Below are 15799 nucleotides of genomic sequence, written 5' to 3'. Positions count from 1 at the left end.
AGGATTTGTTACAGCGAGAATTTATATGGGAGAGTGAATCCTCATGGGGAGCTCCGGTACCATTTGTTAAGAAGAAATACAAGAGTTTAAAATTGTGTATCGATTATCGGGATTTAAATGAGGTTACAGTTAAAAATGAATGTCCTTTACTATATATTGATGAATTATTTGACCAATTGCAAGGAATAGTTGTGTTCTCTAAATTAGATCTCAAACAGAGATATTGTCAACTAAAAATCGAAAAAGAGGATGTGCTAAAAATCGCTTTTAATTTTAGATATAGACATTATGAATTTGCAATGATGCCTTTTAGACTAATGAATGCCCAAATAGCATTTATAGATTTGATGCATCGGATTTTCAAACCCTATTTGGATCAGTTTGTAGTGGTATTTATTAATTATATACCGGTTTATTTGAAAACTCAGAAGAAATAAGGACAACATTTGAGAATAGCATTACAAACCTTAAAAGAGCATCAGTTGTACGCCGAATTTAGTAAATGTGAGTTCTACTTGGAGAAATTATCTTTTCTAGGCTATATAATTTCAAAGGATGGAATCACTATAGATCCGGCTAAAATAGAAGCCATTGCCAAATGGAAACAGTTGGAGAATCCTATTGAGGTACGTAGTTTATTGGGTTTAGTGGGGTATTACCATTGATTCGTACAGGATTTCTCAAAAATTGCAGGACCTCTAACCGATCTGACGAAGAAGCATGGTAAATCATGGTTAGCAATATCAGCTGATTTCGATACGAATCCATCGAGTCGTAATCGAAACGGTGGAAATCGGTACGATACCGATCTCCAAATCATAAATATTACTATATCCGTAGTGACTAGTTATGATTCGACCGATTCAAATCCGTGATGCATAGTATCGATCGATATATCCGAGTCAATTCGAAGTCGATTCGGATTTGTTTTTAAGTTATGTTTTTTTATTTTTTTATTTTAGTAATTTTTTTCAATTTTTAAATATTTTTATGTGTTATAATGTGCATATCATCTGATATTCAATCGATATGCCGCAATGGATGTAAAATAATCGATATCGTGACGGGACCGCGACCCGCAATGACGAACCATGTGATAAATTTGTTTGGGATACTAGGTGTGAAACCAGTTTTTAAGAGTTCAAAAAATGATTGACCATGACGCCAGTTTTAGTTTTGCCAAATGGGGAGAATAGTTTTATAGTGTATGGAGATGCATTGAAAGAAAGTTTAGAGTATGTGTTAATGCAAAATGAAAAAATAATTGCATCTCTCGAAAGTCAAAACTCTATAAGTAAAATTATCCGACCCATAATTTAGAATTAGTTGCTATTGTATTTGTTCTCAAGAAATGACGACATTCGTTGTATGGGGTGATTTTTTAGGTATCTACTGATCATAAGAGTATTAAGTATTTGTTCTCCTACAAGGAATTGAATTTGAGACAACGTCGTTGGATGGAGTTTTTGAAAGATTATAAGTGTACTATTAATTACCATCTTGGAAAGGTCAATGTAGTGACGAACGCTCTAAATCGAAAGGCTCAACTAGTAGGATTAATGATTAAGGAGTGGAACTTGATAGAGAAGCTTAGTGAGTGGAACCCTCGTCTCGAGCGATAAAAGTGATCTTTGGGAATATCACGGTGAGATTTACACAGTTGGATCGTATTAAAGAGATTCAGAAGAAAGAACCTACGGTGTAAAAGTGACTGAAGAAGGTGCAAAAAGGGGAGTTACCAGATTTTAATTTAGGATATGATAGGATATTAAGGTTTTGAGATTGGATAATTGTGCCAAAGGATGAAGGGTTGAAAAAATAAATTCTAGAGGAGGCTCATCCATTTCACGTATACGGTACATCCTGATAGTAGTAAGATATACCAAGATTTAAAAGGACTATATTGATGGGATACTATGAAAGTGAAGATTACACAATTTGTCCGAACTTGCTTCACTTGCCAGCAAGTTAAAATCGAATGTCAGAAATGCTCAGAATTGTTGCAACCTCTGAAAATATCTGATTGGAAGTAGGAGCATATTACTATAGATTTTGTATCAGGATTGCCACGAATTCAAAAAGATCATGATACAATTTGGATAATAGCTGATAGATTTACCAAGTTAGCACATTTATTGCCAGTTAATATGACGTATTCTTTGGAAAAACTAACTAAACTATACGTGGATGAGATTGTGAGATTGCATGGAATATCGGTGAGTATAGTATCAGATAGAAATTCTCGATTTGTATCTCGATTTTCGTAAAAGATGTAAGAGGCTTTAGATACCAAACTGAACTTTAGTGCGACATATCATCCCCAAATAGATAGGCAGTCAGAGAGAACCATTCAAACCCTTGAGAATATGTTGAGATCGTGTATCATGAATTTTGGAGAAAGTTGGGGCCAACACATGAAATTAGTCGAATTCACTTATAATAATAGTTATCATGCTTCCATTCAAATGGCACATACGAAACTCTTAGAAGAAAGTGCCACTCATTAATTTACTGGAATGAAATACGAGAAAAAAGGGTTCTAGACCCAACAACTATACCATGGGTTGAAGAGACATATGAGAAGGTGAAATTAATACATCAAAAGATTCAAACGGCCCAAAGTCGACAAAAGAACTATGCAGATAATCGGAAAACGAATTCGAAATATAAAGTTGGAGATAGAGTATTTCTTAAAATCACTCCACTAAGGGGAAGTATCACCGCAAGAAATGGGAAGAAATTTAAATTAAGATATGTAAGATCCTTCAGAATCCTACACCGAGTAAGAAAAGTGGCATATCGATTGGAGTTCCCAACGAATTTATCCAAAATTCATGACGTTTTTCACGTTTCATTGCTAAAGAAATACCACTCAGATCTGACTCATGTACTCCAATCAGAAGATATTGAAATTGATGAATCTTTAACCTACGAAGAACGACCTGTACAACTCTTGGACTAAAAAATGAAAGAATTGAGAAACAAGCAAATTCTCCTGATTAAGGTTCTGTGGAACTATACCATGGGTTGAAGAGACATATGAGAAGGTCAAATCAATACATCAAAAGATTCAAACGGCTCAAAGTCTGACAAAAGAACTATGCAAATAATCGGAAAAAGAATTTGAAATTTAAAGTTGGAGATAGAGTATTTCTTAAAATCACTCCACTAAGGGGAAGTATCACCGCAAGAAATGGGAAGAAATTTAAATCAAGATATGTAAGATCCTTTAGAATCCTCCATCGAGTAAGAAAAGTGGCATATCGATTGGACTTCCCAACGAATTTATCCAAAATTCATGACGTTTTTCACGTTTCATTGCTAAAAAAAAACCACCCAGATCCGACTCATGTACTCCAACCAGAAGATATTGAAATTGATGAATCTTTAACCTACGAAGAACAACGTAGAACTCTTGGACTGAAAAATGAAAGAATTGAGAAACAAACAAATTCCCCTGATTAAGGTTCTGTGGAAAAATCATGAGGTGGAAGAAGCAACCTAGGAATTGAAGGAAAAAATGCAGAAGAATATTCCAAACTGTTTACAAGTAAAGGTAAAAATTTTGAAATCGAAATTTTTTTAAGGGGGAGAAAGTGTGAAAACCCGAAATTTATTTTCATATATTGTATTTTAACTTACTTGTCTTGAATTCTTGGTTGATTTAATGGTTGAGTAATAATTTTGTATCCTATTACCTTATTCAACTTTTTGCATGTTGAGTTTTATAGTGTTATGCAAATGTGACCAACTAGTAAGGTGTGTGTAATAATTTTGACGAAAAAGAGAGAGTTTTGAACAAAAAAGATTTTGTGGAAAAGAGGTGTTAAGAGACAATTGGAGAAAGAGAGATATTTGGGGTGAATTAGATAGACATTATTTGCTTTCTTGGAATTTGTCAACCATCCACCTAAGTTTGACCATGGTCAAAGCTATTATTTTTCACAACCAAACTTCCATTTCATCAAAATTTTCTCTCTTTTTTTGCTAGGGCTAGCCGAAATTTAGGGAGAGAGAAAGACTGAGAGAAAACAAATTCTAACCTTGATTTCTTTTCCAAATTAGTGAGAAAACAAAAGAGGAAAAACATACTTCACTCCATCAACTTTTGAAGTAAGTTTGAAAGAGAGTTCTTGGAGGAAGGAATCCTTGAGTATTTCTTGTTTTCTTTCCATCTTAGGTTTTGTGGGAAAGGAGGTAAATTTGCTAGAAAACCTAACGTACTTATCTTATCCTTTAGTTTACTTGATGTATGATACTCTAGAAGTTAAAAGAAAAGACTTTTATGGAGGATTTTATTTCTTCTCAAGTCATGTGTTAAATTTTTAGTTTTGGTGTATATAGTAAATAGCCTAGTTTAGAGTTTATATTTTTAAAATTGTGAGGAATTTCTTTACCAAGAATATGTGCCATATGCCTCATGACATGTTAGTTATGATCTATTGTGTATTTGCCATGAAAATAAGATTGAAAATTTGAAAGTTTAGATGGAGGAATTTGGGGACAACTTGCTGCAAATTTTGGCTTGGTTGGCTAAATGAGAGAGGGAGAGCTTGAGTTTCAATTTTTAGCATGATTTTGATATACCCTTACTCAAGACATTTGATAAAACCTTAACCTTCACATGTCTATTGGTTTTGAGCCAAAACAAAGAGGTTTAAGAGGAGGAAAATGATCTTTCCCTAAATCATTTTATTGCTGAAAATTTTTAGTTTTGAACCCCAAGAGTCTTGTCCTGTTTTCTTCAAAATTCTTGACTTTAATCGAAATATTTTTGCTCCATATTATGTTTGAAACATTGATCTAGCATGCACGTGATTTTTCCCTTGACTTGAATAAGAAACTTTGTGATTTTGGAAGCTATGTTAGGGGTTAAGACTTGCTGTGAGGACCCGAAAACTTTCTTAATTTAATTTATTTTACAGGCTTAATTAATTATTTAATTTGACTATTTAAAATCCATTTATATGGAAAAGCGCATCTCTTATCTTTTTAAAGCGTTTTATTAGAAAAAAAAATTACTTTTCGAAAACTCGTTTAGTCCGGAATAATGAATACATATTTTTCGAGACTATATTTTAATTGATAGTGTATTAATTTTGGAAAAATAAGAATGATCAATAGTAGATTAAGAAAAGTCGTGAGGACTCGCAAAATTTATTTATTTTAAACTCCTGTTAAGAGCTTATTTAAATATTTAATTGCCAGTTTACTCCGAATATGATTTTCTAACCTTTTTAGACCCAATTACATGGAACTATGACTTTCTTATATTTTTAAAATGACTTGTTGTGGAAATTAATTTTTGGAAGTTCGTTTAGTGAAAATAGTGAATACGCGTTTGGAGACAGTGACCGATTTGATGATACAATAAGTTCAAAAAAAAATTGGATACTTATACATTAGTCTTAAAAATAGATATTTTCATGTTTAAATATTCAAGTATTAGTTAGTGGTACAATCGTTATAGGAATTTCTTGGAGATTTCACTCTATCGTGCACAAATTGGAAATACGCGTTTTCACACGCGCGATTTAATTGAGGGACTTAAGAAATTTATTTCTGGATTATTAAGAGTGAATAATAATAATATGAATACAAGTGCATCAGAGGTGTAGTGCACTAGTGAAACAAACTCTAAAGGAATCGAGCACAAAACGTACGCGCGCGCGCGAGGGAGAGTTGACTTTTGGAGCAATTCTTGTCCTCAAATTTCAAAGCTTCTCACGGAAGCTTATCATCAGCCATCATCCCTTCTTTTCCTTCTTCATTCCAGCCGTGCAACTCCAAGGAAAAACAAGACCAAGTTCTTCATTTTTCCTTCATCGATTCTTGCTTCAAATCTCCACCAAATCACCTCAAATTTTAACTACACTTTGCTAAACACTTGGTGATCATCTTAAGCTAGAAAAGGGGCTTCATTTCCACGATTTTCTTGAGCTTCAAAGTGACCAAAAATTCTGATTTAGTCATCAAGAGAGGTAATGAACGATCAACCTCTTAATTCTTGATTTATGGAAGTTAGATTACACTCATGAGCTCTTGGATTCTCATGGGTAGTTTTAAATTGTTGTAAAATTGGTGAGTGGGCTCTATAAACTCCCACTTTGATGGAAAGACTGATTTGATTATTGATGATGAAATTAATGGTGGTTTAGGGCTTATATTAGTGGATTAATGTTGAATTGTTGGTAGAAAATCAAAGGAGGTGCTTGGAGCAAAAGTGACCAATTTACCCCTGCCTTGTCCGACCACTTTTGTGCAAAATTTTGAGGTTCTAATGGCTTGATTATGTTTTTTACATGTTATATTGGTTGTGTAAAAAGTTTCATTGAAAAATAACTTGATTTGGTTACCCAAATGTTGGATTTACGACAGCTTAGCAATCTGGAAATTTATCCCATATTCACCCAAGCAGTGTATTTGTTTTGCCTATATCTTTTTACTCCGATGTCAGAATTGAGTGCCATTTGTGGCACTGGAAACTAGACATTCCCAGTTTTCTAACGGTATAAAATTCATGCTCTGGTTCCATTTGAGTGAGCCAAACCATTCGTTTGAAATCCACCATCCTGTTTCATTGCTTCTTGGAAGGCAGCACACGAGTTGCAAATTGATGCTCACGAATGAGCTGTTTATGGACAGATTTTGAAAATGGTTTTTTTCTGAGAAAATATAGCCTTATGAGTCTATTTTCTAACTCCACCAACCACGCTCAATTCTGAGTTGAATTGAGTGATTTATGATCGAAATTCAAAACTAACTTTGTGAATGAAAACAGTGTTTTGGACAGATTTGAAACTAACTACGGTTTGGGACTTATTATCCAAAGTTTCTTATTGTAAATCATCTATCGAATGTACTTTGAACATATTTTGGACATTTCCTACTGGAATGAATCATGTTTGAGATGTTCCTTGACCAAATGTTTGGAAACGGCAAAACGGAAGTTCAAAGGCAGCTTAGCCTTAGAATTTGTTGTGATTTCAACGGTTTTGTTAACCCACTTTCTGTGCTTATTTCTCTATGAAATTTGGTAGAGGAATAACCCTTATATGGTAGTGTTACACTGCTAATTTTGGTGTTATTCCAAAGCCGTTTCATTTCTCAACTAAACTTCCAAAGTTCGTGACTTGATTTCGGTAAACCCTTGTTTAACAAAGAAATTTGGGTAACTTTGAGCTACCATATCTTGGTGCTCAAAACTTCAATTCTCATTCTGCTTGTTCCATTTTAAACTTTGATTGCAACTCTAATAGAGTTCTAAATTTCAAATGCTAGTTCAAATTGAGTGAAGTTTTCCGAATTCCCAAAGTTGGCTAAAAACCAACCCCGAAAGCTGTCTTCATGTTCAAAACAGCAACTTTGAGCCAATTTTTGAATACCTTCCGTTTGGAATCATGAAAAAGTGCCTTCTAGAAACTTTTAGTACTTTGGAATTAGTTTCTAACGGTACCAAGTTTTCCAATTTTGGACTCATAGAGAGTGAGATCTGATTTTTTAAAGTTTGCTTGCCGAATCTGAAATTTCCGAACTTAAAGGAAATTGAGGGTTTCAAACTCTCCATTTTACTCCGATATTGCTAGACCGTTTTACACTTGATTTCAAAGGCAAGAATCAAATTTCTCTTGTGTTTTTAAAACCCACTTCCGAGCCTCGACTATAAATAATTAAGGCTCAATTCATGAATTCTCCTTAGAATGAACACTAGTACAACCTTCACGATAAGTAAGGGATTTTAAGCGATGGTGTGTAATAGACAACTATTGTTTGCTCAGGTACTCAAGGAGACCTTCAAGAGGATCTCGAGGGGAACACCTGAAGGATTGTATACGCACTTACTCTTTTGTTGCAATAGGTGAGTGTTCCATATAGGAGTACGTAATTTGAATAAGTCTATCATGCTTAATCCATGATCATTAAGTTTTAAGTGCTACATGTTAAGTATTTACCACACTCATGCATATTTAAGTAATGTATACTTGAATTACTCGACATGAAATACTTGAATTGCATATTTATGTGATGTGTTTAAATGATTAATTATGCTATGGCTGCATAAGTCGGTTGGAGTGAATCTCCTCGACTCTTAAGTGGTAAAAGTGGGAAACGGCCAATGGCGGCCTATTAAAATGACTAATGTCTACCAATTAACCGTGATTACTACCGTTAACCGTCAACCGTTACCGTTTACCGTAATTTCTTACCGTTTCCTATCTACTTGATTACCTGGTACTTGATTATTCGATTACCGTAAATTACATGTTCACATGAAATTATCAAATATTGCTTATGTGTTTATGTGTTAATTGTTGCTAGCAATTACTCATATGCAAATTGTCCACCACTTTAAGGCGAGTGTGTACTTTATCTCACTCGACCTATCAAAAGAATAAATTTTTACTGTTAGCCAAGTTATTTGATTACTTGTGCATGTTATAAGTTCTAAGCTGAACGTGGGCCCTGCCCTTGGTTACTGACCTACTCGAGCCAGGACTGGGCTCGGTCGGGTAGGTTGGAACCTTGGACCACCGTTTCGGTATACTCGAGTATGACCACTGGAGGGATAAAGCGATGGCCAGACAGTACCGTGGGGACCGGAAGTTATAAGGTGCAGTTGACCGAAATGGTTTCAATGGAACACCGTATCCTTCAATGTGTATTTATTTTACATAATGATAACCATTTCATGCAAATGTGCCGTACCTGTGATATGCTGAAATTACTCGTACAATGATTATTGTCTCATGTTAATATGCCAATGTGCAACCTTGAACCGTATATGCAGTATGCTCAATTACTTGATTTATTAGAACTGCTAGAGTGTCTTGGAACCTCACTGGGCTGTATAGCTCTTCCCACGTTTTGGATTTCTTTAACAGGGTTCGAGACCAAGAGTGCTCGTGAATAGTACTAGATTGCTTTCTCTTGAAGACTTTAAGTTGTATTACAGCAGATGGCTGTAGTAAATATTCTTTTGGGTTGTATTAAACTTGAGAGCTGATTAATTGTAAGTGTGAGATATTTTGGAGTACTTTAATTATGTATTGAAGTTATTTGAAGTATTCCGAACTTTTAAATTGTGGATTGTAGTGAGTCCTGGCGAGAGTTGGGCAGGCGTCCCGCGGATACCCTTTGGTTCGCCTTAGGGAGAAGTGGGGGCGTCACACTTGCAATTTGTGTGTTTTCTAAGTGGAGGTTTTGTAATTCAAATTTTCTCATTTATACTATATGATTGCAGGACTCGAGAGTGGCCAAGAGGGAGAACCAGTGATTGAAGTGAAAAGATCCTAATAAGTTGGTGAATGTTCCAATTGCATGTTAGGACTTGTTGCTTGATTGACATGTTATCTTGATGAGATTGTGAAATACTTAAAATGCTATCTTGATTAGATGGTTGATTGATTGAATGCTAGTGAAATGCTAAGTTCTCTTAAATTGATTTTGGCTAGGCGAGTGCGTATTTTATCGCACTTGGTCTAACTTTACTAAATTACTATAACATTGTTTACAAGAGAAATAACGTTCATGTGCGCGAATTGAAAGTCGTTTGGGTATGATATACCATCGACTATACTGAGTGCTTGGCATCCCAACCCCAATTGGCTAGTTAGTCGAATCGAGTCGACAAGGAGTTGATCGAGTAGATTGACGAACCGTGGGTAGTGTTTACTATTTATTACACTAGTTTTAGTATACTCAAGTATTACCCCTCCTATTGTTTTATATTTGGTGGTTGTTTGAGTCTGGTAGGGAGATGATTGATGGATGGAAACTAGAGTTAAGTGGTGATCTATAGGGTATTGTTACTGTATTTTCAAGGTTGACAGAGTGTCAACGAATTCTAGACAAGCTGCCACTGAACTGGTTCACATGAGCCAACTGTATTCTTATGCGCAAAAGTGCTAATTGTTTATTTGAAATGTTTATTTAAAACGTTCACGACTTATCTTGTTGTCCTTTACTTTCTTCGCTTTGAGATTTTGATTTATGTGTATGTCATCTTGCAACTTTGATTGTATGTTTTCTTGAAACTTCATTGGGCGAAAACTCACCCCACTAGTATGCTTTCCTTACAGGGAAGGAGAACTTGGAAGTATGAGTCGGAGAAGGCAGGAGTTTCTATTTGAGTCGTTGAATCTTTTGTTGTATATATATATATTGAATCTTTAGAATCTTTTGTTAAATGTGCTAGTGCCACTTCTTAGCTTTATATCGGTCTTTTGTAAGTTTAAATCTTTCGTTGTATTTAGAGTTTGTATGGATAATTGATGTCAATGTATGTATTTTGAAGTTTGGAAATTGCTATTGTTTTAAGGTTGTTGTTTTACTATTGGGGCTTGTGAGTGAGTTTTGACGAGAGTCAGGCAAACGGCCGCTAAACCTTGGGGTACGCCCTAGGGAGAGGTGGAGTCATCGCATGATGGAGACAGACTACTATGTGGATATGCGAGTGGAAGGTTCAAAGAATCGGAGCAACATTATCATTCTACTTTCAAGGAAATATTGGCAATTAAATATGGAATTAAGCTACTCTCATTTCACGTGTTTGGCCACTCTTTCTTATTAGAAATGAGCATGAGCTGTTTTCCCAAGATGCTCCAGTTCAACCAGAAGACTATTTAGCACCTACAACTATTTTGATGGGCCACGTGGTTCTCACAATATTCTTTTGATGTTAAGCACATCAAAGGAAAATCCAATGTGGTAGTAGACTTCTTCTCGAGACCTAATCAAATCAACCCACAGATCATGATGTTCTCTCCAACATCATCTTCTAACCCACCAAAGTATCTTCCAAAGTTCCTATCCTTAAGAATTCCGTGGAAGCAGTCAAACTTTATAGAGTAACGGATTTTCCATGAACCTAAAGTCTTCAGAAATTATGGCAGATCAATCTTGAATTATAAGGGAGTCCATCCAAACTATCCTTTCTCCTAGATCTTCATTTGCCAGCTCAAGGACTTTCCTCAGCCCTTACTATGATTTTTCTGGTACTTATGCCACCAATTCTTTATCCTTGTGGAGTTGCACTACCTACAGTTCAGGACGGATCTCTCTCCCAATTTGGTCAAGTTCTTGACCTGATTAAAGTCACTTTCTTAATGGAACCAACTTTTTACCCAGCACTAGAACTATATGATCGTGTAGTTATATCGACTAGTTCACCTTCAAGATTCAAAGGTATAAACACTACCATCATTTTTGGTGTACCACCATCTTTTTTACACCATCCAAGCTATGGAAGAGGAATACTCAAAAGCTCAATGATATCTCTTCCAAAAGAATAAAACTATTCCTCTAGAAATTTGGCTAGGCAGTTATGGTTCGTGGAACTACAGGTCCAATCATGTGCACTAAGATTAAGTACAAAAGGCCAAGGATGATTATGCAGACCAGATATCCCATGTAGGACTCTCAAGATCCCTATGATCTTGGTCCTTTCACCCTGGATGATATTGACATGTCACCATCTAATTGGTCACCACCTAGAACAGGGGTCCATATCAAACCAGACGGATGGAAGCAATAGCATAAAGCCAAAACCAAAAGAAGACTCGAAGACTTCAAGGACATGTGATGTCATAGATGATGTAATATAGTAATTGATGCCATGTATGCTATAATACGATGGTAAGTCGTTAGTTAGGATAGTTTTAGTGTTGACAAGTGTCCTGCTGAATCATCAAGAAGTTCGACATGTGTCCCGCTAAGTTCATCAATAAATCTGACATGTGTCCTTCTGGGTCAGCAATATGGGTGATGAGTCATTATCTAGTTAGTGTCTTAATGTGACACATGTCCTGCTGAGTTGTCAACATGTATGATGAATCGTTCAACATGTATGATGAATCGTGAACCTAGCTGGACATGTGGCACGTAGTTAAGGTATTGAGTCATCAAGAGATATGTGAGTCACCATATTCTTGAAGCCAGTGCTTGGGTGATTCTGTCATCCACTCTTCGTATAAAAGAGGATGGCACTAATACTTGTGCTCAAATTGAGGACAGCTTTAGATTTAGGGTTAGTATTAGATTTAAGGTTAGGTTTGCTTTGTAATATTCTCATAAAATTTTGTATGTTCTTGTAAATCATGAGTCTCTAAGCTATTTCTCTTTCCCTTCGAGCTTTTCCTCTTTCCCATCTCTTATGGCTATGATTCTATTGGCTTAAGAATTAAATATAATCACAGAAAGTCAGAGACATCTCAGTAAAAGGCAGGGCCTTAGAGTTGGCCGTGGGAGGCCATTGATGTTGGCCTAGCATACCTCTGAGATGTCTTCCACTTCTCCTTGGTTTTGTGTCATATCCTCGTCTGGTATCAAAGCCAAGTTCAACAGCAAGAACTTTAGAAGATAAAGAAGCCATGAGTATACAAAGATTTCGTTTCTTACCACTCTTGGTTCCCACTCAACCAATGACAACAAAGGTGTAGCTTCTCCGTGCTCCTTCACCAACGACAACGAGGACCATCTGGAGGGATCCATTGAGTAGGTAGCTTGAGAGCCTTGAGAAATTTTTAATAATTTCATTTGAAAGTCCAATTTTTGGAAATATTTGATGAATTTTTAGGAATTTCAATTGATAGTCCTAATTTCTAGAAATTTATTAATGATTTTTTTGGGAATTTGTTTTGCAAGTGCTAGTTTTGAGAAATTTTTTATGAATATTCGTAAATTTCATTTGAAAGTCCTAAATTTTGGAATTTATTGATGATTTCTTGGGAGTTTCGTTAGAAATTCCTAATTGTTGGCAATTTATTTACAATTTTTTAAAAATTCATTAGAAAGTCCTAATTTGAGAAATTTTTTGCCAATGTTTGGTTTGTCATATGATAGTCCTAAATTTTTGGCAAGGTGTCTACACTAATTTTCCACCTATGAGAATATGTCGGCCGTAAGATATTGTATAAAAGAATGTAATGATCAAATTTGGATAATTATCTAATATATTGATGATAATCTTCTTCTTTCTTACTCTGGTGCATGTTTCCTTAATTGAATATTCCTTTGGCATATACTCCTTCTTAGCGTGCATATCCCTTGGCACAGATGAAGACATTTATTAAAGTATACATTATTTTATTTTAATTTTTAAAAGACAGAGAACCGTTAATTAGCTAATTAAACCAATTGAATTGATTAACCATCGAACCAATCGGTCAATCGATTTGCTAAGTGGTCCGAGTTTAAAAACATTGTTTTAAGAGCAAATTATCCGGATGGCCACTAAACTTTTGCAATCATCGAGTTTTGGTCATTGAACTATTAAATGTCTGGTTTTGGTCATTAAAATTTCAAAAGTTATGACTCGAGACCATTCCGTTAGATTTAATCGTTAAGTATGCCAGATCTAACTGCCATGTGATTCCCAAGATAAAATGAAGGGGCAAATTAGAAAGTTGAAAAGAGTGTTTTTACCATTTCTTCCTCTCCTATGCATCTGGTTCCTCGTCTTCCTTTTATTTTTGCTTAAATCCAAACATCAAACATTTGAGAAACGAAGAAAAATGAAACGACAAAGTGAATGGAGGGATTAAGAATTAGCAGGAAGGGTTGACGAACAAGATCTTCATTTCGTAGAATGATGGATTGGGTGATTACACTAGCAGCACCACCACTACCACCACCAGCAATAGCACCAGGAGGTTTATCAGCAGCCGTAACAGCAGGCTCAGCAGCAGCAACAGCAGGTTCAGCAACAAGAAAGTGAATTTGTACAGCAACAACAAAATGAAGAAGTTTTACAAGACTAACAACAAACAAGATGAGGGGCTCATCAACCCAAAAAATCTGGGAAGAGAAAGTTAACATATTCAAAAAAGGGTTGGATCAATGTAAATTTTGCATATTTAGGTAAAGAATCCCCTTTCACAGTGGGAAATTGGAGAAGAAGAGGTGGCATGGATCTTGCTACCATAGCTCTAGGTAGTGTTGAGCTTGCTCCTAATTCCTCTAACCCAATGGTGGGCTTCTTCCATTTCCTTCTCCCTCGTTGCAGCAATAGCAGATTTTGTGGTATCATGATTACTCCTTCTTTAGTTTATACAAATAAGAAGAAGAAGATGCATATCGAACTCCCTAAATTGCCCCTTTGTTTTGTCTTGGGAATTGCGCGGCAGTCAAATCTAGCATATTTAATGACTAAATCTAATGAAATGGTCTCAAGTCTTAACTTTTGACATTTCAGTGGCCAAAACCAGACATTTAATAGTTCAATGGTCAAACTCGATGATTGCAAAAGTTTAATAGCCATCCGGATAATTTGCTCTTATTTTAATTTGATATTTTAATAAAATTGAAGGACTTGTATCCCTATCCTGTGTATGGGATATGCCAATAGAAATAATTTACAAACAAAAATTACTATTTTAGTCCCTTATTATTGGGATCACATCATTGTTATCTCTTATATGTGTAATTGAATCTGTTATCTTCATAAAAATTGACTATTTTGATTGCTCACCTTTAAAGTTTTACATAATATCATCCTTAGTATCATAATGAACCATTTTTGTTTCTTAAACTTAAAAAATTTGGTCAATTCCCTTTATTCAAACATTCAGAGTTGTTTATGGAGTTGAGAGACCATTTAACAGCTTTTATGCCATCGGTCTAGAAAAAAATATTAAAAGTTTCAAAAATCCTACATGATTTTTAAAACTGGTAAAGCCCACTGAACTTTACAATGGAAAAACTATATTTATTTGCCTTAAAAAATCTTAAACAAAATGTTTATAATAAGGTATGTCATTTTTCCTTTTTTTAGTTACTCTATGATGAAAACATATACCAAAGGTGAAAGGAAAATGTTTAAATTTATATTTAGGATTCATGTTTAACAAAGAATTTAAAATTATTTTCTTCGTTATCAAGAGCTTGGCCCAGTTTTAGGACTTTTATGATTTGATTTGTATATAATTCTTTGAATGTTTAATGAAATTAATGTTAGAAACCCTTAAGAGGCTCCATTTGTCATTACAAGGATCAACTTAGCCAAGTAACAAAATTTAAGAGATCAAATAGGTTCTTCATGATACTAAAGCACCACATTGATAAAAATTCTTAAAATAGGGAAGTAAATTGGACATTTATTTTTTGTTTTAAGGGTGCACATACAACTTCTGAGACTTCCCCATTAGGTTCCGTCAGCTTACCATTAAAGGTCCTACATTGAGCAATTTTTGAATAGATAAAGGACTAAATTAATACATCATGATAAACGAGGGATCACATTGGTAAGGGTGTAAATGAATCAAGCACACAATTTTTAACATTCAATATTACTCATTTAGTCTAATGAGTTTTAAATTGTATCGAAACTTGGCTTGCTTAATTATTTTGAATTTTTTTACTTATAAATTCCAAAAATTTTGGTGATCAAACTGAATTTGAGTAGTTGGCAAACAAGGTTGACCAAACCAAGGTCGATTTAAGCATCAAGTAACTTGATTCAACGTTTAGTCCTATACATATATTTGTCTAGATTTCAAAAATAAGGGATCAACATGGTAGTTTTTCCTAACTTGGAAACGTACAAAATAGTTTCATTTTGTCAAGATAATTCCCATACATGGACTTTGTTGGGTCAGAATAGTTCTGACCCAAATCCACCCTACTACCTGCTAAAAGGTCAGTCCCTTGTGGATTTTGAAAGCCCAAATCCGTTTTAAGTCTATCTATTTTGATGAATAAATTGTTTAAATTAAATTGAGCACTTTTAGTAAATGATTCAAAAGTTGTTTGCAAATTGTAACATTTGCTGCATAAGGTTGGTTAATAGCTGGGCTTGGATAGA

General features: G+C 34.9%; 1 long non-coding RNA gene across 1 annotated transcript; it reads left to right on the top strand.

The window, feature by feature from the left end:
• The first annotated feature begins 12003 nt into the window (after positions 1 to 12003).
• Positions 12004 to 14078, top strand: LOC140008688 (uncharacterized). Its single transcript, XR_011816128.1, has 2 exons — positions 12004 to 12492; positions 13585 to 14078. It is a non-coding gene; the product is annotated as an uncharacterized lncRNA (long non-coding RNA).
• Positions 14079 to 15799: the final 1721 nt, after the last annotated feature.

This window comes from Coffea arabica, chromosome 1e, assembly GCF_036785885.1.
Source record: "Coffea arabica cultivar ET-39 chromosome 1e, Coffea Arabica ET-39 HiFi, whole genome shotgun sequence".
Lineage (NCBI taxonomy): Eukaryota > Viridiplantae > Streptophyta > Magnoliopsida > Gentianales > Rubiaceae > Coffea > Coffea arabica.
Note: the sequence above shows the minus strand (reverse complement) of the source record. Positions and strands in the feature narration are given on the sequence as shown.